This window comes from Microcaecilia unicolor, chromosome 6 (genome assembly GCF_901765095.1).
Source record: "Microcaecilia unicolor chromosome 6, aMicUni1.1, whole genome shotgun sequence".
Classification (NCBI taxonomy): Eukaryota; Metazoa; Chordata; class Amphibia; order Gymnophiona; family Siphonopidae; genus Microcaecilia; species Microcaecilia unicolor.
In genome coordinates this window covers 211,419,997-211,447,772 of record NC_044036.1, presented here as the reverse complement: position 1 = coordinate 211,447,772, position 27,776 = coordinate 211,419,997, and the positions used below count along the sequence as shown (strand labels likewise).

General features: G+C 45.7%; 1 protein-coding gene across 1 annotated transcript in view; it reads right to left on the bottom strand.

The window, feature by feature from the left end:
* LOC115471985 (histone acetyltransferase KAT2A-like) overlaps nt 1–27,776 on the bottom strand; it is a 754,860-nt gene that overhangs the window by 170,740 nt on the left and 556,344 nt on the right.

The window sequence follows — 27,776 nt, the reverse complement described above, 5'->3', positions numbered from 1 at the left end:
GTCTCTAACATATATTGTTGAAGTATTGTTTGAGTCTGATCTTTTTACTTCAAAACTAGCTCTGCTTGATAAAACTAATGTTTATATAATGAAATGATCAGAATTCACATCGCTACAGAAAACAAAATGTGCTTTCATAGAGACAATTTTTTTCTCTTGGCTTTTCTGTTGCACAGGTTTATGGAATCTTGCTATTTATTTATTTGAAAATCTTTTTTATTGAAAATTGTAGTAAGAGACATACAACTCAATCCCACAAAATTCACCCCACCCCCGGATAATAGAACAGTACAGAAAACAAAGAATAATCCACACCAAGAAAAATGGACAAAAGAACGTCTGTGGCTGAGGCGTGGAGTCTTCTATTCCAACCCCACCCATCTGTGCCCTCCCATGAAATCCCCTCATCAAGGGAAGCCCCGAAAAATATTAAACTGGGAGATCTGCACTAAAATGATTTAAGACCTATGTGCTCTGGGAGATAAGTGCTGTAGATAAAGACCCCAAACCATTAAAAACCTCTTTTGATTTTTCAGTGAAAGCTGGGCCCTCCAGGATTCTCATAACTCATACATGAGGGAAGGAATCTACGTGCATAGCGTCTGGGTCAGGAATGTATGGGCATGTATGTCTGGCTCCGCATGTTACACTCCAGGTTTGTGACAACGGATGCTTATGGGGCAAATTATACTGTTCTGCTTAAAAAAATCTTTGGATGTTCTAGCCCTTTTGACATCTTCACCATTGTCCCTTAGTGAGCATATTGCGTTACAGTATATAAAACTAGTAAAAAAGGCCCGTTTCTGAAAGAAATGAAACGGGCGCTAGCCAGGTTTTCCTTGTAGTGTGTATGTTTGAGTGAGTGTGTGTGTGATAGTGAGTGTGAGAGAGAGAGTGTGACTGTGGATTGTGTGTCAGAGAAGGAATGAGAGTGGGTGCTTCTGTATCTGTGTGTGTGTTTCAGAATGAGTGTGTGCGAGTAGGTATGTGGGACACAGCGAGTGTGAGAGAGAGTGTGTTTTTCTACCGTTCTCCCTTCCCCCACCCCTAGTCTTCCCGTTTTCCCCCACCGTCCTGTTCCTCCCTTCCCCCCCCCCCATCTCCCTTCCCCCCTCCCCCCACAATGGGGATCCTGGAAAGTTTCTGGCAGATGTAAACCATGCGACCGTACCACAGCGAAGCGTCGCTCACAGAAAGGGTGCCAGGGAGTCCCGACACGTGCAATCTGGAGAACTATAAGACTTCTTTGTTAGATTTGTTCACGCTGCGCTCAACTGTCTCCCCTCCCTCCGACAGAAAAAGTTGGGAGCAGCCTTACGTTGTGCGGGAGCGGAGAATAGCCACTGCCTGCCGAAGAGGCAACTGGTGCTATCTCCCGCGGAGCAAGGACAACAGCTGTCGGCACATCAGTTACTGAGTCGCACACCCTTGTTTGTGTCCACGCAGGTACTGGAAACGACGCTCCCAGCAGACAGTGTCAGCTCGCACACACACCTCCCATTCGGCGCTCGTGATTGGCTGCCTTTAATTCCCTTGCCTTTCCGCATAAGCTGGTGCTACACCTCCTTCGCAACCCTGATGGAGGGAAGTTGGGGAGAAAGGGGAGAGGCTAGCAGTAGGAAGAAGGGTTTACTAAGATCCTTGGTTGGGAGGCTTGATGCGGGAACTGAGGCAGTGGCGCTTGTGCCGCGTTCGAGTGGTTGTAGGTGGGACCAGTAGCCGGGCGGAGAGTACGGGTCGCTGAGCAGCCAGAGCATGTGGGCAGTGAACATCGGGGAGGAGGGTGAGTGAGGGAGGGCTGAGGGTGGGGTGATGTCCAGCGGCGCCGGCCACTTTGGAGAGTGGTCCAAGGGCGGGGCTGGAAGTTGGAGGGGAGAGAGGGAGGGCGGGCCAGGGAGCGGCAGTAGGCAGTCATAGCCAATCGGAAAGGGAGTGTCAGCGCTGCGCCCTCGTTGATGGCGTTTCCTGGAGTGTCATTGCTCCGGCCTCGATGACATCACGTTTGACGCGAGGGCGGGGCCCAGACACAGTGTTTTCAGTGGCTTCACCACCACGAACCCTTTGAACCGGAAGGAAGTGCCCGCAGGAACTGACAGTGAAGTCAGTGTCCTCAGAACGTTGAGGGTGAGTTTTATTATATAGGATGATGTTATTTTCCAAATGGTAGTATGTGTTACAGACCTTTCCAATGTATCTCACTAACTGTGATATCAATCTTTTTCAGATAAGCTTGTGTAAGATTTTGAGGAATAATAAAAGGACGTGAGTTTCTTTACAGCAGTTTTATTATCTTTTGGCCGTGGTGGCCTGGCTTTACCTGACGAGGCGTTATAATGTGGCCTGTATAATCAGACATTTAGCGGACTGGATTAAGGGTACCACTTACTTTACTCTGCTTACTTTGGAACAACAACAACAACAATGCAACAGGGCTGGCGTTGAATATTTTGTAAGCAACGTAAGCTCTCTTCTCATTCTACCATGTTACTCCCATTGTGGGGTAATACAGACTTGAATCCTGACACCAAGAAATGTTACTTGAAGAGATGGTTTCAGAAAGGCCTGATCTATGCTCGGGATTTGGTACCTCAGGAGGGTACCATGAGATCCTTTGAGACTCATCAGACGGAGAGTAGCTTAAGACCTTCTAATTGGTTGCTTATTGCCAGGTTCATCATTCCATTGCTTCCCTTGATGCTACAACTTTAAATGAGGATGCAGCCAACCTGCTTAGGAAACTTTACTTTTGACCAGGCAAACTAAGGCCGGGCTCATCTTTTTTTCACCTCAGTTTGTGTAGCTTGGTGCCCCCATAGGACTATGAAACTGTGGCCGATGCCTGGAATAAGGATTTGTGAGCTGAGGAGTGTGTATTGTTTATTTATTTTATTATACCATCACTTATTCCATAGCAAATCAGAGTGGTTCACATAGCAAATACTACAATACAAATTGGCATAATTTAAAATTATTTACGTACTCCATTTAAAAATAGGAAAGACAGACAAATCTTTCTTACTAGAGAAAACAATAAAATTAAAAATAATCAGCATCATAACAATAACATAAATCAAAAACATCTCAAAAACTTTAGGAAACCTGGGTAGTCGACCAACCAAAAATTAAGCAAGTGATGAAAACTGATTGGTAGTAGTGGGTTTGGAGTGCTACAAGAAAATGAGAATAAGATTCTTCCAATCTAACTGGCTGAGGTAACAAATTCCATAGTGCTGGGGACAGAAAGTAAAAAGCTGAACTGCGAGTGGATTCCCATCTAGCCTTGGAAGGCGGGAGTAGAGCCAGTCTGTTATCGGTTAATGAACAAAGAGTATGGCTAATTAAGGTGTGAGGAAGTAGAATATCTGCTTCCTGAGTTAGCTTGAAAGAGCCTCTTTTGAAAAAGTCCCCCTAAATTCAAAACTATATAAAGAGAAAATGTCCCACTGAACCTTCTTTCTGAGAAGTTCTGAGAAGAGGACATTTCTCTGGTAAGTGAACACTATTTTGTTTTGTGTTTTGGGAACTTAAAGACTGGGGTTCAAAGGAGGAATTGTAGGTTAGTGATAGGCAGAATAAAAATATAAAACAGGAAACTTTATCAACTAATCTCCAAACTCGTTTCCCCCTTGTTTTAAAACTTGAACTTTGTACCACAGCATTAACAGATAGCCTCTAGCAGGCACTGCATGACCTAGTTTAGTCTTCATCCCACCCACCCTCCCCAACGCCTGCCCACCCCTAGCACAACTCTTCATTTATAGTCAGTTATTGTAATTAGGATACAGGGGCGTAGCCAGATGACAGATTTTGGGTGAGCCAGGGCAAGACGTGGGTGGGCACCAAGTGTTCTCCCCCCCCCCCCTCCACTGCCAAAAAAATATCTCAGCTGCTGGGAAAATGCTTCTTTCCACCTTGGCAGTCTGCAGCAAGCACGTGCTGAAAACTGAGCTTGTGCAGGTGCCGGTAATGTGGGGAGTAGCGTTTTCATTACCATCGGGGAAGTCTTCAGCTGGCGGAGCTTGGGATCCCCACCAGCTACTGCTAAATGTGTGCTATTGTTGAGTGGGCCTGAGCCCTAAGTGGGCAAGTTTTAAATTATTGAAAAAAAAAAAAACCTCAAAAATACTAAGATGGAGTCAGCAGTTTAGCAGTGAGAGGGGTGCTATCTAGTCTTTTGCATTGAGTGTCACATGTATGATTATCTCCCAGTTGATGAGCGGTTATAGGTGTGTGCCCGATGCAAAGAGCTCCTAGCTCTCAGAGAACGGGTCCGTTCTCTTGAGGCTAGAGTAGCAGACTTGGTGGTGCTGAGAGTAGACAGAGAGGTACATAGAGGAGACCTACAGGGACATTGTAGAGAAGTCCCACCTCTAGTCTGGTAGCCCCTGTGCTACCTTGGAGGAGGGAGGTCTCCTAGAAGGAAAGCATCACCCTGGCGGAGTAGGAAGTACTCCTGTAGCCAGGACCTGCCCACCAGGGGATGTACTATCCTCTCGCACCGAGGATATGTCTCCAAGTGCTGCCCAGGAGGGAAGGGTTAGGACAGCTGTTGTAGTTGGTGATTCAATCATTAGGCATATAGATAGCTGGGTGGCTGGTGGACATGGGGATCGCCTGGTGACTTGCCTGCCTGGTGCGAAGGTGGCGGACGTCACGCTTCACCTAGATAGGATTCTAGATAGTGCTGGGGAGGAGTTGGCTGTCTTGGTACATGTGGGTACCAATGACATAGGGAAAATGTAGGAGAGAGGTTCTGGAAGCTAAATTTAGGCTCTTAGGTAGAAAGCTCAAATCCAGAACCTCTAGGGTAGCATTTTCTGAAGTGCTACCCATTCCACGCGCAGGGCCCAAGAGACAAGCAGAGCTCCGGAGTCTCAATGTGTGGATGAGACGATGGTGCAGGGAGGAGGGTTTTAGATTTGTTAGGAACTGGGCAACATTCTGGGGAAGGGGGAGCCTATTCCGAAAGGATGAGCTCCATCTTAACCAGGGTGGAACCAGGCTGCTGGCATCGGCATTTAAAAAGGAGATAGAGCAGCTTTTAAACTAGAAACTGGGGGAAGGCCGACAGTTGTTCAAAAGTGCATGGTTCGAAATAAGGTATCTTTCACAGATATCACCAAAACAGGGAAGATAGGGTATCCCGATGGTGAGGTTGCAAACGAGACCATGGTCGATCAGGTGTCCTTAAATAAAAGTCAGACAAAAGAGTGCAAATTAATACTGTCAAGTACTGAGCATGATGATGTAAATAGGAACAACAAACATAGTTTGAAATGTCTATATGCGAATGCCAGAAGCCTAAGAAAAATGATGGGAGAGTTAATTGCACTAAATGAAGAATTAGATATAATAGGCATCTCTGAGACCTGGTGGAAGGAGGATAACCAGTTGGTAGCTGTCAAACCAGGGTACAAATTATATCATAGTAATACGGTGGATCGAATTGGTGGAGGGGTAGTTTTGTATGCTAAGGAGGGCCTTGAATCAAATAGATTGAAAATTCTGCAGGAAACAAAACACATCTTGAAATCCCTATGGATTGAAATTCCATGTGTAAAGAGGAAAAGGATGAACAGATGGATGTAGAAATGTTAAAGGAAATTAGGGACGCTAACAAACTGGGCAACACAACAGTAATGGGTGATTTCAATTACCCCGATATTGACTGCTTAAATGTAACATCAGGGCATGTTAGGGAGGCAAAATTCCTTGACGAAATCAAGGACTGCTTTATGGAGCAGCTGGTACAGGAGCCAACAAGAGAAGGAAAAATTCTAGACCTAGTCCTTAGTGGAGAGCATGATCTGGTGTGGGAGGTAATGGTGCTGGGGCCGCCTGATAACAGTGATCATAATATGATCAGATTTGATATTAGCTTTGGAGCAAGTATACGCAGGAAATCCAATACGATAGCGTTTAACTTTCAAAAAGGAGACTATGATAAAATGAGAAGAACGGTGAAAAAAAAACTTAGAGGAGCAGCTGTGAGGGTCAAAAATTTACATCAGGTCTGGATGCTGTTCAAAAATACCATCCTGGAAGCCCAGGCCAAATATATTCCGTGTATTAAAAAAGGAGGAAGGAAGACCAAACGACAGCCGGCATGGTTAAAAAGTGAGGTGAAGGAAGCTATTAGAGCTAAAAGAAAATCCTTCAGAAAATGGAAGAAGGAACCAACTGAAAATAGTAAGAAACAGGATAAGGAATGTCAAGTCAAATGCAAAGTGCTGATAAGGAAGGCAAAGAGGGACTTTGAAAAAAAGGAGGCAAAAACACATAGTAAAATGTTTTTTTAGGTATATTAAAAGTAGGAAGCTGGCAAAAGAATCAGTTGGACTGCTAGATGACCAAGGGGTAAAAGGGGCAATCAGGGAAGACAAAGCCATAGTGAAGAGAGTAAATGAATGCTTTGCTTCGGTCTTCATCGAGGAAGATTTAGGAGATACCTGTGCCAGAAATGGTATTCAAAGCTGACGAGTTGGAAAAACTGAATGAAATCTGTATAAACCTGAAGGATGTAATGGGGCAATTTGACAAATTGAAGAGTAGCAAATCTCCTGGACCGGATGGTATCCATCCCAGAATACTGATAGAATTGAAAAATGAACTTGCGGAACTATTGTTAGTAATATGTAATTTATCTTTAAAATCAAGCATGGTCCCGGAAGATTGGAGGGTGGCCAATGTAACGCCGATTTTTAAAAAAGGTTCCAGAGGAGATCCGGGAAATTATAGACCGGTGAGCCTGACGTCGGTGCTGGGCAAAATGGAAGAGACTATTATAAAGAACAAAATTACAGAACACATTCAAAAGTATGGATTAATGAGACAAAGCCAACATGGATTTAGTGAAGGGAAATCGTGTCTCACCAATCTATTACATTTCTTTGAAGGAATGAACAAACGTGGATAAAGGTGAGCCAGTTGACATTGTGTATCTGGATTTTCAAAAGGTGTTTGACAAAGTACATCATGATAGACTCCAGAGGAAATTGGAGAGTCATGAGATAGGAGTTAGTGTCCTATTGTGGATTAAAAACTGGTTAAAAAGTAAAAAAGAGAGTAGGGTTAAATGGTCAGTCTTCTCAATGGAGAAGGGTAGTTAGTGGGGTTCCCCAGGGGTCTGTGCTGGAACTGCTGCTTTTTAGAGATGGGAGTAACTAGTGAGGTAATTAAATTTTGCTGACGACGCAAAATTATTCAAAGTTGTTAAATCGCAAGAGGATTGTGTAAAATTACAAGAGGGCCTTACGAGACTGGGCGTCTAAATGGCACATGACATTTAATGTGAGCAAGTGCAAAGTGATGCATGTGGAAAAGAGGAACCCAAATTATAGCTACATCATGCAAGGTTCCACGTTAGGAGTCACCGACCACGAAAGGGATCTAGGTGTAGTCGTTGATGATACGTTGAAACCTTCTGCTCAGTGTGTTGCAGCGGCTAAGAAAGCAAATATAATGTTAGGTATTATTAGGAAAGGAATGGAAAACAATAATGAGGGCATTATAATGCCTTTGTATCGCTCTATGGTGTGACCGCATCTTGAATATTAAAAAAGATATAGTGGAATTAGAAAAGGTGCAAAGAAGGACGACGAAAATGATAAAGGGGATGGGACAACTTCCCTATGAGGAAAGGCTAAAGTGGCTAGGGCTCTTCAGCTTGGAGAAAAGATGGCTGAGGGGAGATATGATAGCGGTCTATAAAATAATGAGTGGAGTGGAAAGGGTAGACATGAAGCGTCTGTTTACTCTTTCCAAAAATACTAGGACTAGGGAGCATTCGATGAAGCTACAAAGTAGTAAATTTAAAACGAATAGGAGAAAATGTATCTTCACTCAACGTATAATTAAACCCCGGAATTCGATGCCAGAGAATGTGGTAAAGGCGGTTAGCTTAGCAGAGTTTAAAAAAGGTTTGGACGGCTTCCTAAAGGAAAATTCCATAGATCATTATTAAAAAGGACTTGGGGAAACTCCACTGCTCATATCTGGGATAAGCAGCATAAAATGTTTTGTACTTTTGGGGATTTTGCCAGGTATTTGTGACCTGGATTGGCCACTGTTGGAAACAGGATGCTGGGCTTGATGGACCTTTGGTCTGTCCTAGTATGGCAATACTTATGTACTTATGGGTGTGTATGGAATGATCAAAGCCGCAAGATAAGATGGGGTGGCAGTATGAAGTGCCTTATGTGTCAATGTAAGAATTTTTAATTTTATTCTAAATTCTATAAGCATCCAGTGAAGACACAAAGGATCAGAATACTGTGGCCTGCGTCAACTGTCAGGCCTCTAAATATGATAGGGACACTCCTCTCTTACAACGGCCCTATCGTATATAGAGGCCTGACAGTTGACGCAGGCCACAGTATTCTGAATAGTTTGTAAACGTTTCAGATTGGATTTGGTGATGCCAGAATAAATAATATTACAGTAGTAATAGTGTGTGGTAAGCTAAGCATATGATAAAGTACATAGCGAGTTTTGATCTTATGAATTTTTAAACGAATGTAACTGTCGAAGAAAATAGATCAAGGTCTTCACAACGTCCAAGATCTGATTACTGAAAGAGAGGGCAAAATAAATAATCACCCAAGATATTTAAAGGAGATAAAGAAGTAACCTGTCTATCGAACAATGTTGGGATTCATGAGGGTATTGGACTGTGGCCTGTTATCCATGAGGCTATTGTCTTTTGTGGAATTAAATCCAGATGATGTTCAGCAAGCCATCTAGCTACCTCTTGGAGATAATCCTGAACTGGTTTCAAATCAATAAAGGATGCATTCCTATACTGAAGTAACAGAAAATCATCAGCTTAAGAATATAAACTAATTCCGAGTGACTGAATGAGTAGTGCCAAAGGACTCACAAATAGATTGAACAGTAATGGTGATAAAACTGAGCCCTGGGGCACAATCCTGAGCCCTGGAGTGGGATTGTGAGGAGAAGCCACACTGTAACACTCTGAAAGAGCGATCATCCAAAAAAAGAGGAAAACCATTTGTACACAGTACCAGAAACACCAAGTGAACGTAAACGCTGTAAAAGAAGGTTGTGATCAATTAGATCAAATGCTGCGGATAAGTCTAGGGAAATGACCAGCAAAATTTGGCCTTGTTCTAGCCATAAGTGTAATTCACTAGGAAGAGCTGTTATTACCGTCTCTTTACTGTAACCTTGCCTGAAGCCAGATTGTCACGGATGGAGTGCATTAATAGATTGAAGTTGTGAGAATACAATTGTTTCTAGCAGTGGCATAGCCAGAAGGCAATTTTTGGGTGGGCCAACAGGTTGGATGGATGGGCACTAGAAAAATACCTGCCACCTGATATGCCCTGCCCACATCCCGCACACCTACCCCACTCTCAATAACTTCATTGGGAGTAGCAGTACTGGCCTCAGTGGCTGCAGGCCACATTGAGAGCTTGAGGAAATATAAGAGGGTGCACTCTTTATTCTCCACTGAGCCACTGTCCGCCAACCCACATATGCTTCCCCCAAATATGCCCTAAATATTACAGTGGGCCCTAAAATATCAATACATCTATCAAGAAAACTGAACAAGCCAAAGTACTATAGAATACTACATAGAAATGATGCTAACAGAATACTTTGGTCACACACACAGAACACAAATGCCAAATACAGAATAAGTGACCACAAACAAATCAAATCCCAAGAGCCCAGACCTTGCGTTTAGCACAGCACAGAGAATACAAAGAGAGGCATTTTCTCCTATACTGTGCAAAATATGATAGCACATGCAACAGACAGTGTTAGGGGAGGTACAACTAGGGCAACTGCATTTGGCCCCCTAGGCAGAGAGAACCCCAGGCAAGCTGGAAGCTGAATAAGGTGCAGCCTGTTAGTAAGGTTTTGTGTCCCCTCCCAAATTTCTGCCTTGGGCCCAAGCCATATCTAGCAGGATGTACATTTCAAATCTGACATATTCTAGTCACAAAATAGAAAAATAAAATTCTTTTTTCTACCTTTTGTTGTCTGCTCATTTTATTTTCAAGTCATGTTGGTCCCAGGCTCTGGTTTCTACATCCTTCTGTCTTCTCTTAACTCACTCACCAAGGTCTCATGTCCATTTGATATTTCTACTGTCTCTCTCAATGTCCACTATCCATCTTCTTCCATCTCTGTACCTCTATCTTCCTCCATGTTTACTATCTCCCTTTCTCTGTGTCCCTATATTTCTCTGTCCAGCTTCTCCCCTCTCTTCATCTCCAGTGCCAATATATATCTACCCTCTCTGACCCTACCCCATCCAGCTTCTCTTCCTCTCACTCCCTCCCCTTTCCAGCATCTGGTTTGGTTGCTTGATTCCCTGCCTGCCCACCCACCCCGTCCTCCCTTCCTCCCTCATGCTGTAGGTTTAGTATTTGTTCCCTTTTCCTTCATCTCCTTGATCTGGTATCTCTGTTTCCCTTCCCCTTGTGCTGTACCAGCAGTTCTCTCCGTTCCCTCCAGTTCTCCTCCCCTGTCCAGCAGCTTTCTCCCTTCCCTCCAGCCTCCTCTTGCTCCCACATCCAGCAGCTCTCTCCCTTCCATCCAGATCCCCTCCTCCTTTTCCTTCCACATCCAGCAGCTCTTTTTCTCTCCAACCCCCTCCTCCTCCCACATCCAGCAGCTCTCTCCCTTCCATCCAGATCCTCCTCCTCCTCTTCCTCCAGCAGCTCTCTCCCTTCCATCCAGTCCCCTCCTCCTCTTCCTCCCATGTCCGGCAGCTCTCTCCCTTCCCTCCAGTCTCTTCTTCCTCCCTTGTCCAGCAGCTCTCCAGCCCCTTCCTCCTCTCCCTCCCATGTCCAGCAGCTCTCTCCCTTCCATCCAGATCCCCTCCTCCTTTTCCTCCCACCTCCAGCAACTCTCTCTCTTCCATTCAGATCCCCTCCTCCTCTTCCTCCCACATCCAGCAGCTCTCTCCCTTCCCTCCAATCCCCTTCCTCCCACAAGTCCGGCAGCACTATCCCTTCCCTCCACCCCCCGTCCTCCCCCCCACAAGTCAAGCACTTGGTTCTGCCTTCCTGATCCTGCCCCAACCCAACATCCTTTGCTGTCGCTGCCTTTTCTCCCGTGGCTCCGGAAGCATTGCCTGCCCTGAAATTCTTATCCTCCTCACTGCTGCCTCGGTCCCTGCAGCATTCTTTTCTTCGCCCGTCGCCGGCAGCACTGCCATTCACACAGGCAGCTCTGCTCCCCTTTGCGCGTCCATCCGGCCCTCTCTGATGCACTTCTTGTTTACGAAGGGACAGATGGACGCGGCGGGGGGTGCAGAGCTGCCTGTGTGAATGGCAGTGCTGTTGGCGACGGGTGAAAAAAAAGAATGCTGCAGGAACTGAGGCAGCGGCGGGGAGGAGAAGAATTTCAGGGCAGGCAGGCACGCAGACAACGCTGAACACTCCCGGATGGCCGTACCCAGAGCAGCGGGAGAAAAGGCAGCGACAGGGAGGGATGTTGGGTGGGTGGGCGGGCCCGGGCGGGCCCTGGTTTCTAGTATCTTAGTCATAAATGGGAGATTTGAAACTGGACGATAATTATTTGGAAGGAGGGGGTCAAGTGAGTATTTATTTAGGATTGTTCTAACCAATGCTTCTTTCTTTAAGACTATTTACAATTACAGAATAGAGATAAGGTAGTGGTCCCAGAGAAAGGTATTTTTAACCAATTCGAGTGTATAGGATCTAGAGGACAGCAGGTGGTAGACAAATTTGACAGTAATTTTTGGAACGAGGTAATAGAAGGGAGATCAAAGGAGTGCCAGGAGGCAGATAAATTAGAGACAGGAGTATCATATGATGTTGCTGCAATGGAAGGAAACTTTGTTTGTAGATTGTCTGTTTTGGAAACAAAGAAAGCGGCTAATACATCTGAGTCCAAACAAGGTGTGGTAGACTTCACCTCTGACTTTGATGTTCCTTTTTTTTTTAAATTGTTTAAACATTTTATTAAACCATAACACATGCAATAACATCAGAATCACGTGCTTCATTTTACATCAATTTTCTCCCCTATCCCACTCCCCTCCCCTCCCCCCTATCCATCCCACCAATCCCCTCTTCCCTGAAATCAACAGTGATAGAATTCTTAGAATTGAAGCAGTCTCTTACGTGCCACTGGGTGTAGTGTAGTCAAAAATCTATGCCAAGTACTATAGAATTTTTTCTTTATGGCTATGGAGGAGGCCCGGCCCACACCACAATGTTCCAGCTTTAAGAGGTCTATCGTATTTGTGCACCATACACTCAGGGAAGGTCCATGAACTTCTCTCCACCATTATAAGATCACTTTCTTTCCCATCAGCGTCGACCTGTGCAGGAATTGTTTCAAGCCTGAGGGGGGTCTGTCTCCAAGTTGGAATTAATCAAAAAGAAGTAAAGATGAGATTGCAATTTTTTGCTTCCAGAGCTGAGAGGTTGTATGCATGACCTGCTTCCAGAATGCTTGTATGTAAGAGCAGTGCCAGAACATGTGTGCTAGTGTAGCTAATTCCTGTGAGCATTTAGGACATTCACCATTGGAGCCCAAAACTGCCCGGAAAGCTCTCCTTGGTGATATATAGAGCCTTAGGGCAAACTTATATTGCAATTCCCAATGCCTCATAAATGTCTCTTGTCTTTGAATATTGTTGATATGTGCACGGAACTGTTCTTCTGTCAGGGTTGTGTGTAAATCCTCTGCCCACGCACGTTAACTGTGTAAAGTTCAAATCCTCTGTTGAGTCTTTAAGGTATTTATGATGGAATCGTAAAGGTACAACATTACTGGCGCTCAGTGTGAATGCATCATTTAACACGTCTTGCACATCTTCAGTCAAATTTGTCCAACCTAGCGAGTGAATATAATGCTGTAGCTGCAAGTACTCCAGCCAGTCTGTAGATGATAGTCTATATAACTGCTTAAGTTCCGAGAAAGGTTTTATAACCCCTTCTTCCGTGATAACTTGACTCAGATATTTTATCCCCCGTGACTCCCAGCATCGGAATACTATAGAGCTCTTACTGGCTGGGAAATCTGGGTTCCGATGTATGGGCAAATATGGGGTGCTCGCTGCGGAGAATCCATGCCTCCGACACAGCCATCTCCAGTTTGCTCTTGCCGATAGCAGAAATGGGTTACGTACCAATTCTTTAACTTGTCTGCCTGGTATTGTATGTAGAAGCCATCCAAGATGAATTGTCGGCACTAGGGCCTCCTCCGCAAGCCTATCGGAAAAGTCACTAGCTTCTACTATCCAGTCTCGCATATGTCTCATAGAACTGGCTACTGTTAAATATTTTACGTTTAACAACCCATACCTCCTTGTTCTTTTGGTTTTTGTAAAATAGAAATGGGTAATCTGGGTCACTTCCCCCTCCACAAAAATCCCTGTAATGCCCTGTGCAATTCCCTTTCTTCTCTCCTCCTCAATGCTAGTGGCAACATTTGGAATATATAAAGCCAGCGAGGTGCCAGCATCATATTAAATAATGAAATTCGTCCCACCAGCGTTAAGGGGCAGCTACTCCAAAGCCCCAACACTCGTTTTGTTTCTATAAGTAATGGAAGTACATTCTTAGCATACAATTTTGTGAGATCAACAGGTATGGTCACCCCCAGGTAAACAAGTTGCTCATCGGCCCACGTCAATGGGAACACCCCCTTCCAGCTAGTTCGGATCTTCTCTTGCAGAGGCATAGCTAAGGATTTCGTAGGATTTAACTTATATCCCGAATAGGTACTATATTCTCCTATGACCTGCAATAATCTTAATAACGACTCCTGTGGGTCACTCAATAGCACTAGGAGATCGTATGCATATGCTAGGACTTTCAAACCATGCGCATGCATACACACACCTCTTATGCTCTCATCCGCTCGTATCACACACAATAGTGGCTCTAACACTAAGAGAAACAGTAGCGGAGAGAGAGGGCATCCCTGCCTGGTGCCACATCTAATGGGAAAGAGATCCGTTCTTACCCCATTCACCAACAGGCTAGCTTGCAGTTCACAGTACATTGTTTTTATCGCCTCATAAAACCACCCTGGATCCCTACCCATTGTAAGGTTGTGAACAGGAAAGACCCACCCCACCCTATAAATGCACGCTCTGCATCCAGACTCACTACTAAATATGGGTTTTGGGTGGCCTTCCCTTGTAACATTGCAGCTATTAATTTTCGTACATTAATGACAGATTGTCGACCCCTCACAAACCCCACTTGATCACTAAGCACCACTTGGGGTATCAATAAGGCCAATCTCTCTGACAAAATTTTAGACAGTATCTTAATGTCGACATTAATCAAAGAGGTTGGCCTATAAGAGCTTGGTCGCGATGGGTCTTTTCCAGACTTTGGGATGAGGCTAATCAGCACTGCGTTAGCATGCTGAGGGAAGGTCCCTTCCTCCACCACCGCCGTATAGTAATCTAGCAGTGGCCCTGTAACCTGGCTTTGTAAGATTTTAAAGAACTCTCCCATGTAGCCATCCGGGCCAGGAGCGGAAGAAAATTTCAACGCCTTTATGGCCCGTTGGATTTCCTTTGCTGACACTGGTGCATTAAGTGCTTCTGCCATCTTCCCTGACAGGCATGGCATTCTAGCTGTTTCTAGGTATTTCCTCATTTCTACCTCTGACCTCTGTGGGGCCTCCGGCTCGTATGCAGTAGCAAAATAAGTCCGAAATATCCCCGCAATCTCAGATAAGTTTGTGGAGAGAGCTCCATTTTCATCTCTGGCCACCGAAATATAATGAGATCTCCTCATCCGTTTAACCAAACGTGCCATCATGCCTCCAGTTCTCTCTCCAAACCTAAAGAACTTGTATTTCTGATAAAACAACATTTTAGTTGTTCTTTCATGTATTAAACTATTCAGAGCCACTCTCGTTGCTATTGTGTCATAAACTGCCTGTGTGGGACTTCTCGTATATCTCCTTTTTAGAGCCCGCAATTTATTTTCTAATTCCACCAATTTAGCTGTTATTCTCCGATTTCTCCCGCTGACATACGAAATTATATCTCCTCGTATTACCGCTTTCGCGGTTGGCCAAAACAGCATGGGTTCATCTAAATGCTGACTATTCGCGGACTCAAAATCTTTCCACTTAGATTTTAAGTAGGCTCTAAAATCTGCTGAGGACGATAGGTATGTAGGAAACCTCCAACCAGACATGCCCTGAAAATCAGTTGGCGCCGCCAAATCCACCCATATCATCACATGATCTGAGATGCCCTCAGAAACCATCGCAGCTGTCAGTATTTGTGGAAAAATAGTTTGTGCTACAAAGATATAATCTATTCTAGATTGAGTTTTATGTACCCGGGAAATATGCGTAAAGTCTTGTTCTTCCGGGTGTAGAAGCCTCCACGGGTCTACTGCCCCAGCCAATACCATAAACATCTCTAGTTCTGTAGGGGATGTCACTCGACGAGGCCCTCCTCCTGTTCGGTCTAATATTGGATCAACCACCGCATTCATATCACCCGCCAGCACTATTTGGAGGTTCGGATAACGTTGACACTCACTTAAAATGCGTGCTAACAAAGCAGTCTTACTCCCTACTGGAGCATATATCGCCACCAGCAGGAGTTCTCGTCCCTGTATGTTTACCTGAAGTCCCACATATCTACCTCCCGTGTCTTTAAATAACAATTTAGCAGTGTATGGCAATGATTTATTAAATAAGACCGCTACGCCTCCCCGACGCCCATCTGCAGGAGAGTCAACTTTTTATGTTCTTCTGCAGAGAGTCGCGTTTCCTGCAGGCATGCTATATTGGCACCCTGCCTCCTCAGCGCCTGCACAATTCTCGCTTTCTTAACCGGTGAAGTAACTCCACACACATTCCAGGACAAGATTCGGACTCCTCTATGTTTGGCATGATATTGATATGTGTCAACAAGAAGTGTTACTTTATGTTCTGACCCCAGGGTGCCCAGCCTCCCCCCCGAGGGTTATCAGTTCCCCTGCCTAACTCAGATTGATCACTGCTCCACCACACCCAGTTACCATTCACTGTCTCATCCAGTCTTCTCTCCCAAAGTGAGCATTGCTTACTAATTCTATCGAGATGCCGCTTAGCCCTGTCCCTTACCACCCCCCTACCCTCCCCCCTTTCTTTACCCCCCTGTTCATTACCCCCATCCTGCATCCAACCCACTAGTGAGTCAGATATCAAGGTCATGTTTAATGCTCGAGACCCCATTCTAAACAAATGCATTAAATATTCAACCTTCAGCATTGTATAATATATCACTCATCCCCTGCCCGTTTAACATGCTTTCCCAAGAACCATCCGTTCAACCAAAACATGAATTAACCAAACCTTAAGTCCCTTTCACTTACAGATTACCCTTCTGGCTGTTATATAGAAACAGTCTCATTTATCCAATAATTGTCCCACATAGGTTTTTGCTGCTTCTGGAGTAGTGAAGGTCTAACACTGCCCATTATTTTGTACTTTGAGAGTTGCCAGGTACAGCATCATGAATCTAATGTTCTTCTCATGTAGTTGTTTGCATAATGGAGTAAACTGTTTGCGTTGCTCCTGGAGTGCTTGTGAATAGTCTTGGAAGATTAATATCTTATTACATTTGTATTGTAGGGTGTCCCTCTTCATGCGGTAACCCCGCAATATTTCCACTTTGTGTATGTAATTGTGGACTTTTATTAACACCGCTCTTGGCGTTCTGCGGCCTTCTTGTGCTCTGACCACGCAGTGTGCCCGCTCTAAACATAGGGGCCCAAAAGTGTCCGACAGCGCGAGTTCTTCCGCTAGCCATTTCTCCAAGATAGTCGAGAGATCCCTGTCTCCTACTTCTTCTGGGAATCCAATAATGCGAAGGTTTGCCCTGCGGGATCTATTTTCTAAATCATCTATTTTCTCCACCATTCCTTTCACTTGTTTTTGCAATTTTTCTACCTCCGACTCCATTGCCGGCGCCGCATCTTCCAAGGCTGAGACATGTTGTTCAAGTTCTCCCACTCTCTTGTTATTGTCCGTGAGTAGCGCTTCGACATTTACAATTTTCTCAGCTAAACCGGCAAGCTGTGGTTCTAGGGCTTTCCCCATTGCAGTTGTTATTTGTAGTACTTGTTCGTCCGTGAAGGCTGTGCTCTCGTGTTGCTGTTTCTCCTCCATCTTTGTTCCCGGCGCCTTGGTCTTTTCTTTCTCTCGTTTCAATCCCTTGCCCACCATGCTGCTCTGGGAACTTTCCAAATACTTGTCCATCCACTCCACACTCGTTCAATCGTCAGGGGTGAGTCGCCAAGTCAAATGTCGAAAGTGAAAGTTATGATTTTGAGTTTGGGGCCTCGGAGAACTAGCACTCTGCGTCCTGCTCTCTCAAAGCATCTTGTGACCTCCGTTCGTTTTTTTTTTTTTTTTTAATACAGAAGAACTGCTTTGATGAGTTGGAAGCTTGAGAAAGATTTCTTGGCCATCCTAAGTTGAGTCAAGAAGTAGTACTGACACTGTCTACAGTTTTTCCTCAATTCAGTAGTTTGTAACTTATACTATTGGTGTTCTGCTTTTCGAACCTGCTGTTTGCATAGTCTTAGGCCAGGGTGGTACCAGGGCTGAGATTGTCGTTCTTTACAGGGAAGAAAGGATATACTGAGCAGTGGCGTACCTAGGGTAGTTGACACCCGGGGCCCGTCATTTTTTAACCCCCCCCCCCCCCCCCAAATCCAGTACTAGGCATGCCGAGAATACAAAACACTCAGGACCTATAGAGCAATTCTATCATACCATAAGCAGTCATTTCTACGAGTCACACAAGGAAAAGGAAAGCATCTTAAACACTACAGTGAGCACTAGAACATCAATTCACCTATTGTAAAACGAAACCAGACAGAATAGTACAGATCATAGATCCTGCACAGTCAATGCCAACTGAAAGCCATGTCTTTTTCACAAACACAGATACACCCTAATCCACTATAGAATAAGTAATCATAAACTTTCTATTTAGACAAAAATTAAACTGAACCCCCAATGCCAGACTCTGCATACAATGCAACACCACAGAAACAGAAACTGTCCCCTAGTACTGTGCAAAATATAAAGACAGCAGATGTAAATTTGAAAAAAAAACCTAACAAGTACCAATCACCACTTTACAAATTAACAAATAGAAATAAAACAAATATAGAAAGTAAAATAATACCATTTTATTGGACTAATACATTTAGCTTTCAGAGGCCAAAACCTCCGTCCTCGGGTCAGTACAGTATAGTGCTGTTACAGTATCCTATCCTGACCTGAGGAAGGGGGTTTTGTTCTCCGAAAGTTAGTCAAAATGTATTAAAATTAGTCCAATAAAAAGATTACCTTATTTACATGTTCTATTATAAACATTTAACACATCTACAATACTTTATCCTAAAGCAAAAAAAATAAAAAAATATATTTTATTTACAGTTTGTTGTCTCTGGTTTCTGCTTTCCTCATCTTCTTTTCACCGTCTTCCTTCCATCCAGCATCTGTCTTCACTCTCTCTCTCTCTGCCATCCAGTGTCTGCCCTCTCTGCCGTCCCTTCTATCCACTGCCTGCCCTTTCTCTCTGCCCCTTCAATCCACCATTTGCCCTCCCTCTCCCATCCATCCAGGGTCTGCCCTCCCTCTCGCTCCCCCTTCCATCTAGGATCTGTCCCCTCTCTCTCTCTGCCCCTTTTTTCAGCCCCCAGTTCCAGCCCCCTTCTCCCCTCTGAACACCCCCACCCCAGTCCCCTTCCCCTTCTCCTGTCTGAGACCCCCACCACAGTCCCCTTCTCTCCTCTGAACACCCCCACCCCAGTCCCCTTCTCCCCTCTGAGATCCCCACCCCAGTCCCCTTTTCCCCTCCCCTTCTCCCCTCTGAGATCCCCACCCCAGTCCCCTTCTCCCCTCTGAGATCCCCACCCCAGTCCCCTTCTCCCCTCCCCTTTTCCCCTCTGAACACCCCCACCCCAGTCCCCTTCTCCCCTTTTCCCCTCTGAACACCCCCATCCCAGTCCCCTTCTCCCCTCCCCTTCCCTTCTCCCCTCTGAGATCCCCACCCGTCCCCTTCTCCCCTCCCCCTCCCGTCTGAGATCCCCACCCCAGTCCCCTTCTCCCCTCCCCTTTTCCCCTCTGAGACAGTCCCCTTCTCCCCTCCCCTGTCTGAGACCCCCACCCCAGTCCCCTTCTCCCCTCTGAACACCCCCACCCGAGTCCCTTTCGCCCCTCTCCTTCCCCACCTCAGTCCCGTTAAAACCGGCGAAGCAGCGTCGCAGGCAGCGCCTCGTGCCCTGCTTGTAAAAAAAAAATCAAATCTCCTTCCTTCTCCTCGTCTTGACGTCGACTCGGGCCTTCCAATCAAATTGTAATGTATCCTATGGAGGTAATTTTATAACATCAACTAGGCCTAGAGGGCAAGAGGGCATCTATATGTAGACTATTTTATAAAGATCAGCAAAAGTTGCAGTTAGATTGAAGCCATAGACATTTACACCAGCTCAGGAGCTAATGAAAGGGAAACAAAGACTCGAGAAGGCTAAATGAAGATTAGTGTGCTGCAGGAAACAAATTAATATTTATTCATTCACAAACCAGACAGGCCTGTGTTTCAGTGTGTGCCTGCATCTGAGGTTCTATTTAAAACAAGGGACAAACATTACAACAAAATATATAAAAATTACAATACCATAACTGATTCCAAAATATTAACACAATTACATATAGGACTAAACTCTTTAAAAGGCACCTAAAAAAATTGGCACTGAATAAAACAGCGCTTAGTGCTATTCTATAAATGGCGCTTAAAGTCAGGTGCAGTTTAAAGAATAATACTTGGTGCTGGGAACCGTGACTACATTTAGACATAACCATTATTTACTCCAACAAAACCTTGGTGTAAAAATCACCTTTATTCAATAACAATGCGAATAAATTAAAAGAACACCCCTGATTCACCCATGACCCTAGCATGGCCTCACCCTCTTTTTGGACCCGAATCTCGTGCCTAAATTTACATGTGTAAATTTGAATTAAATCTATTTAGCACCAATAATTGCTTGTTAAAATCTCAATCAGTACTAATTGGCTTGTTATTCAATTAAATTGTGCATGCAAATTGGGTGTGACTTTTACAAAATTTGTGGGATAATACTAAAAAATAGAACATACAGAACACAACATATGAATCGCAACTTTAAAACACAAACTAATGCATTCTTTTCATGTGGTCTGTTATTATAGTACTGTCTATATAAATATCGTGTTATGAGACATTATCTAGAGAGGAAGGAAGACCGCCGAAGCGGAAGACTGAGATCCACTATGTATAAGAATACATGCAAAGGAGTAGTGTGACCAGCAGGGCACTTCCAAAAAACAACAGGAAGACGAAGCTACAGTAGAAAAAGTGAAGATACATACCTGTAGCAGGTATTCTCCGAGGACAGCAGGATGATTGTTCTCACTGATGGGTCGGCGTCCACGGCAGCCCAGGAACAGCAATTTTCCATAGCAAAATAAACAAAAACTTTGCCAGAGCCTTCCAGCGCGCGGCGCACACCGCACATGCGCAGCTGTCTTCCCGCCCATCACGCGAGAGTGTCTGCTCAGTTAGGTCAAAAAGCAATAGCAAGGAGAACAACAACTCCAAAGGGGAGGTGGGTGGGTTTGTGAGAACAATCAGCCTGCTGTCCTCGGAGAATACCTGTATAGGCATGTATCTTTGCTTTCTCCAAGGACAAGCAGGCTGCTTGTTCTCACCGATGGGGTATCCCTAGCACCCAGGTTCACTCAAAACAACAAAGAAGGTCAATTGGGCCTTGCAACGGCAAGGACATAACTGAGATTGACCTAAAGCAGAAACATCTGAGAGTGCAGCCTGGATCAGAATAAAAATGGGCCTAGGAGGGTGGAGTTGGATTCTAAACCCCGAACAGATTCTGCAGCACTGACTGCCCAAACCGACTGTCGCATCGGGTATCCTGCTGAAGGCAGTAGTGAGATGTGAATGTGTGGATTGATGACCACGTCGCAGCCTTGCAAATCTCTTTTATAGTGGCTGACTTCAAGTGGGCCACCGACACTGCCATGGCTCTAACACTATGAGTCATGACATGACCCTCAAGATCCAGCCCAGCTTGGGCATAAGTGAAGGAAATGCAATCTGCTAGCCAATTGAAAATGGTGCGTTTCCCGACTGCGACTCCCCTTCTGTTGGGATCAAAAGAAACAAAAATTTGGGCGGACTGACTGAAGGGGCTTGTCTGCTCCATGTAAAAGGCCAATGCTCTCTTGCAGTCCAAGATGTGCAACTGACGTTCAGAAGGGCGGATATGAGGACGAGGAAAAAATGTTGACAAGACAATTGACTGGTTCAGATGGAACTCCGACACCACCTTCGGCAAGAACTTAGGGTGAGTGCAGAGGACTACTCTGTTGTGATGAAACTTGAGATAAGGAGCATGCACTACCAAGGCTTGGAGCTCACTGACTCTATGAGCTGAAGTAACAGCCACCAAGAAAATGACCTTCCAGGTCAAGTACTTCAGATGGCAGGAATTCAGTGGCTCAAAAGGAGGCTTCATCAGCTGGGTGAGAATGACATTGAGATCCCATGACACTGGTGGAGGTTTGACAGGGGGCTTTGACAAAAGCAAACCTCTCATGAAGCGAACAACTAAAGACTGTCCAGAGATAGGCTTACCCTCTACATGTTGATGATAAGCACTAATTGCGCTAAGATGAACTCTTACGGAGTTGGTCTTGAGACCAGACTCGGACAAGTGTAGAAGGTATTCAAGCAGGGTCTGTGTAGGACAACAGCGAGGATCTAGGGCCTTGCTATCACACCAGACAGCAAACCTCCTCCATTTGAAAAAGTAGCACCTCTTTGTGGAATCTTTCCTGGAAGCAAGCAAAAAACGGGAGACACCCTCAGAGAGACCCAAGGAAGCGAATTCTACGCTCTCAACATCCAGGCCGTGGTCTCACGGTCTTGCTTGAGTTTCAGTAAAGTCTTCCCCACCAGAGGTATGGGAGAATATGCTGTGAGGAGGCAGGGAACTACAAGGTCCAGAATGCACTGCAGCAGCAAGGGAATCAGAGTCAGGGGGAGGACTCTAGGCAGGAGAGTGAGAAGCCAGCAGTTGATTGGGAAATTGAACCAGGTGTGAGAGGGTTGCAGGCAGCTTTATTAAGAGAGTGGTGGAAAGCTGTAGGGAGTAGATGGAAACACTGGGGAAGCTTTCTTTGGAAAAGGTGACAGTTGGAAAAGGAAAGTAGATGCTTGTGTCTGACTGTTTGAGTTTGAGGAACTGTCTTAAGTTTGAGAAGGGTTTAAGTAGCAGGCTCTGAGTAAAGTGCCTTTTTGTTATGTTTGACTTGAAGAAATGTTTATGTTAAAGAAGAAGAAATGTTGATGTTAAAGAAGAAATAAGCCATGAGGAATATGTTAAATGGCCATTAATAAAACCCTTAATTACAAGAAGCCTGATGTTGATGAGCGTTTTGTGAGGGGAGAAGAGGAGGCAGAAAGCTCCCCAGTGCTTGAGACAGAATCCTGTGAGTTACCGCGAAGGCTAGAGCCCAGCAGTGACTGTGTGTGTGTGGAGGAAGCTAAGCAGGGGCAGCCCTGGCCGGAGTCTGGAAGGGTGACCAGCTCACAATGCATACAGAAGACCCTTCCCCCAATGAAGAAGAAAGGCATCAGACGCTAGTCTGTCATCTGAAGTCTGGAACAGAACTGAGGAACCTTGTGATTGATCTGAGTGGCAAAAAGATCCACCGAGGGGGTGCCCCATTTCGGAAGATCTTGCGTACGACGCCCGAATTCAGCAACCACTCGTGAGGTTGCATTATCCTGCTCAATCTGTCCGCCAGACTGTTGTTTACGTCTGCCAGATAAGTGGCTTGGAGAAACATGTCGAAACGGCAAGCCCAAAGCCACATCTGGACGGCTTCCCGACACAGGTGGCCAAGATCTGGTGCCCCCTGCTTGTTGATGTAGTATATGGCAACTTGATTGTCTGTCTGAATTTGGATAATTTGATTGGACAGCTGATCTCTGAGATTGATCTGAAGACCTGTTTCCTGGAGGGATCAAACTCCTTGAGTGTGAAGCCCATCGACATGAGCTCCCCACCCAAGGAACGATGCATCCGTTGTCAGCACTTTTTGTGGCTGAGGAATTTGAAAGGGACGTCTCAAGGTCAAATTGGATCGAATTGTCCACCACTGAAGAGAATTGTGAAAATCGGTGGACAGCTGGATTACATCCTCTAGATCCCCTGCAGCTTGATACCACTGAGAAGCTAGGGTCCACTGAGCTGATCTCATGTGAAGACGGGTCATGGGTGTCACATGGACTGTGGAGGCCACATGGTCTAGAAGTCTCAACATCTGCTGAGCTGTGATCTGCTGAGATGCCCTGGCCATGGAAACTAGAGACAGAAGATTGTCTGCTCTCGCTTCTGGAAGATAGGCACGAGCCATCCGTGAGTCCAGCAGAGGTCCTATAAATTCCAGTTTCTGAACAGGTGGGACGGGGTAATTTATAACAAACCCGAGTAGCTCCAGCAGTTGAATAGTCATCTAAAACGGACTGTAGAGCTCCTGCCTCTGAGGTGTTCTTCACCAGCCAATCGTCGAGATAAGGGAACACATGCACTCCCAGTCTGCATAGCAACGCTGCAACTACTGCCAGGCATTTTGTAAAGACCCTGGGTGCAGACACCAGACCAAAGGGCAGCACACAATACTGAAAGTGCTGCGCTCCCAGAGGAATCGAAGATACCTCCTGTGAGCTGGAAGTATCGGGATGCGTGTATAAGCATCCTTTAAGTCCAGAGAGCATAGCCAATCGTTTTCCTGAATCATGGGAAGAAGGGTACCCAGGGAAACCATCCTGAACTTTTGTGGGACTAGGAATTTGTTCAGGGCCCTTAGGTCTAGGATGGGACGCATTCCCCCTGTTTTCTTTTGCACAAGGAAGTACCTGGAATAGAATCCCAGCCCTTCTTCCCTGGTGGAACGGGTTCAACCACATTGGCGCTGAGAAGGGGGGAGAGTTCCTCTGCAAGTACCTGCCTGTGCTGGAAGCTGAAAGATTGAGCTCCTGGTGGGCAATTTGGAGGTCTGGATTTCAAACTGAGGGAGTATCCTAACCAGACTATTTGAAGAACCCACCGATTGGTTATAAGAGGCCACCCTTTGGTGAAAACGTTTTAACCTCCCTCCGACCGGTAAGTCGTCTGGCACGGACACTTTTACAATGGCTATGCTCAACTAGAGCCAGTCAAAAGCCCGTCCCTTGCTTTTGCTGGTGAGCCACAGGGGCCTGCCTTGGCGCACGCTGTTGACGAGAACGAGTGCGCTGGGAATCAGCCTGAGAAGGCTGTCGAGAAGGAGGATTGTATCTACGCTTGTTATAAGCATAGGGAGCATTCTTCCTTCCCAGGAAAAATCGTCTACCTGATGAGGTAGTAGCAGAAGGCACCCGGTGGGAGAGATTGTCCACAGCGGTTTCCCGCTGAGTGATCTGATCAACCACTTGTTCGACTTTCGCACCAAAAATATTATCCCCCCAGCAAGGGACATCCGCAATCCGCTGCTGGACTCGATTGTCCAGGTCAGAGGCACGCAGCCATGAGAGTCTGCGCATCACTATACCTTGGGCAGCGGTTCTGGATGCAACATCAAAAGAATCGTAAGCACCCCTGGACAGGAAGTTATGACACGCCTTCTGCTGCCTGACTACCTCCTGAAAAGGCTTGGCCTGCTCCGGAGGGAGCTTATCAACCAAGTCCGCCAGTTGCTTCACCGTGTTCCTCAAGTGAATGCTCATGTAGAGCTGGTAAGATTGAATTTTGGCCATGAGCATAGAGGCCTGATACGCCTTTCTCCCAAAAGAGTCCAGGGTTCTAGATTCTCTCCCCAGGGGCGCCGAGGCAAAGTCTCTAGAACTCCTGGCTCTCTTGAGAACGGAATCCACAATCATAGAGTCGTGAGGTAACTGCGACTTCATCAGCTCAGGTTCTCCGTGAATCCAATATTGGGACTGAGCTTTCTTGGGAATGGTGGGATTACTTAGTGGTTTCATCCAGTTCCTCATAAGTGTCTCCTTGAGCACATTATGCAAAGGAACCGTGGATGACTCCTTAGGTGGCGAAGGATAGTCAAGGACCTCAAGCATCTCAGTCCTGGGCTCATCCTCAGATACCACAGGGAAGGGAATAGCCACAGACATTTCCTGGAAAAAAATGAAGAGAAAGAAAGACTCTCCGGGGGAGAAAGCTTTCTTTCTGGTGAAAGAGTAGGATTAGAGGGAAGACCACAAGATTCCTCAGAAGAGAAATACCTGGGATCTTGCCCTTCATCCCACGAGGCATCCTCATCGGTATCGGACAAGAGTTCCTTAACTGCAGTCCGAAACCGGGCCCGTCTCGATGCCGAACAACCATGTCCTCGATGGCGATGTTGAGAAGTCGACTCCCATGCCAGCGGCGATGAAGCTCCCTCCAGCGATGTCGACGGGGAGTCGACCTGGGTGGCAGCCGACACCGATGCTGCAGGCGGCACCAGCATTGGAGACCTCACCACAGGCATAGAGCCAGCTGCCGATTCCATTGACGGTACGGAGGGTGCAAGCATCCCCGGTACCGGAGCAGACTGATGCAGCAACCCCTCCAGAAGACCTGGAAGAATGGCTCGGATGCGCTCGTCTAGAGTCGCTGTTGAGCAAGGCTGCGGGGTCGGTGCAAGAATCGGCGTCAGAATCTATGGAGGTCGAGGAGGCGGTATCAGGCTGCCTGAATGGAGGGTGAGTGGTCCTCCCGGCGTTGGCGCTTCACAGGTGCCGAATCCTTCAACGCCCCGGAGCTCCCGGTACCATGCTTGGAAGGAGACCGATGACGATGCTTCTTCGCCTTCGCTCGATGCACGTCATCGATACTCCTCGGTACCGACGAGGAGGACGTGGAATCCACACGTCTCCTTGGGGTCGGGTCTGAGAGAGGCCGATCCCGGGGGGCCTGCACAGCAGGAGACTTCAAGGCAGGTGGAGAGCCACTCGACGGCTCACTGCTCCCAGCGTGTGGTGGTCTCCGGACAGCCATTACCTGCGCTCCTATAGTCGATGGCATCTTTGATGCCGATATTGACGCCGCCGACCTCGGTACTGCTGTCGACGTCAACGCCGAAGAACCGGTCGAAGCTCCAAAAAGACGGTCCTGAAGAGCTTTTCTCGACTCTTGTGTCTGCCTTTTAAGGCTAAGACACAACTTACATGTGTCTGGGCGATGGTCGGGCCCAAGGCACTGAAGACACCACGCGTGGGGATTGGTACCTGAGATCGACCGGTTGCACCGAATACACTTCTTGAAGCCGTTTGGAGTCCTTGATGACATGGACGGAAAAATAGCGGCGGCGAAGTCAAAATTCTCGATTGTGCCAATTGAAAAGGCACAAAAATGAGAAAGCGCGTAAGCACGGCCTAAGAGGGCCGTGACGAAAATGAAAGGAAACTTAAAGGGGTCAAACTAAGAAATAAGGGACTTTTTTTTTTTTTTTTAAGTTTTGTAGACAGGGTAAAGAAAATAAGACTAAAGAGGGAGAAAAAACTCCGAAAAAGTTAGCAAAAACGAAGGCTCTTTCTCTGGGCTGAGGAGAGAGACCGACGAAGCAGCCACTCTCCACCGCGGAAAAAGAAGAAACTGAGTGGGAAGACAGCCGCGCATGTGCGGTGCGCGCGCCCCGTGCGCTGGAAGGGTCTCGCAAAGTTTTTGTTTATTTTGCTATGGAAAATTGCCGACCCATCAGTGAGAACAAGCAGCCTGCTTGTCCTCGGAGAAACCTTTATTCTTATAATGCCCGACACAGCACCGTGTTTTGGCCAAGTACCCGCCTACAATAAACAAACACAATAATTTAAAACAATGATTAAAATCATATAAATATATACGTATATATAAAAAAGGAAATAAAAATTACATGTATACATCTGTGTAAGAAAAAATTGTATAATGGTACATTAATATAAAAAGACAATAATATACATGTAATAGGTGTGGCTTTTGTAATACAACAGTGGTGAAAACATGAGAAGAAAAAGCTGAGCGGGACAAAAATGTGTTAGAGGTAAGGAGGATGGAGGAACGCCATCAAATAAGAAATGCCATCAGATAAAAATGCTAATTAGTGAGCAGAGAAAAATAAGTGATGTAATCCGTGAGGAGGAGAAAATATATGGCTAGTATCTCTTGCACTGTTTCTGTGCTCTTATATACAAGTAGTGTCTTTAGCACCGTCTCTTCTTTTTATCTTGTCACGCTAAATTTCTCTTCGCTGATGCGATGCCTCTTCAACCCCCCTTTTTTTCTCCTCCTCATGGATTACATCACTTCTATTTCTCCTCCTCACGGATTTTTTCTGATGGCATTTCTTATTTGATGGTGTTTCTCCATCCTCCTTATCTCTAACAAATTTTTGTCCCGCTCAACTTTTTCTTCTCGTGTTTTCACCACCCCGGTTTCTTTGCTGATGATTATTCTTCTCTTTGCTCCGCTCACCTGTTTTATACCTCTTTCTCAGATATATCCTTTTCCCTATTACAGACAGCAAGTGCTTAAAACTCCCACGCCCATATACATTCATACCAAGGTGCGTTTTTTCCGCTTTTGCTTCCTTTGTTATGATTATTTAAATATGTCTGTATTATAAATGCCACATTCATTTTATAACTCATATTGATGGTATTTATGATTATATCAACATGTTTTTATGTCTAATCACATTGTGGTTCCTTC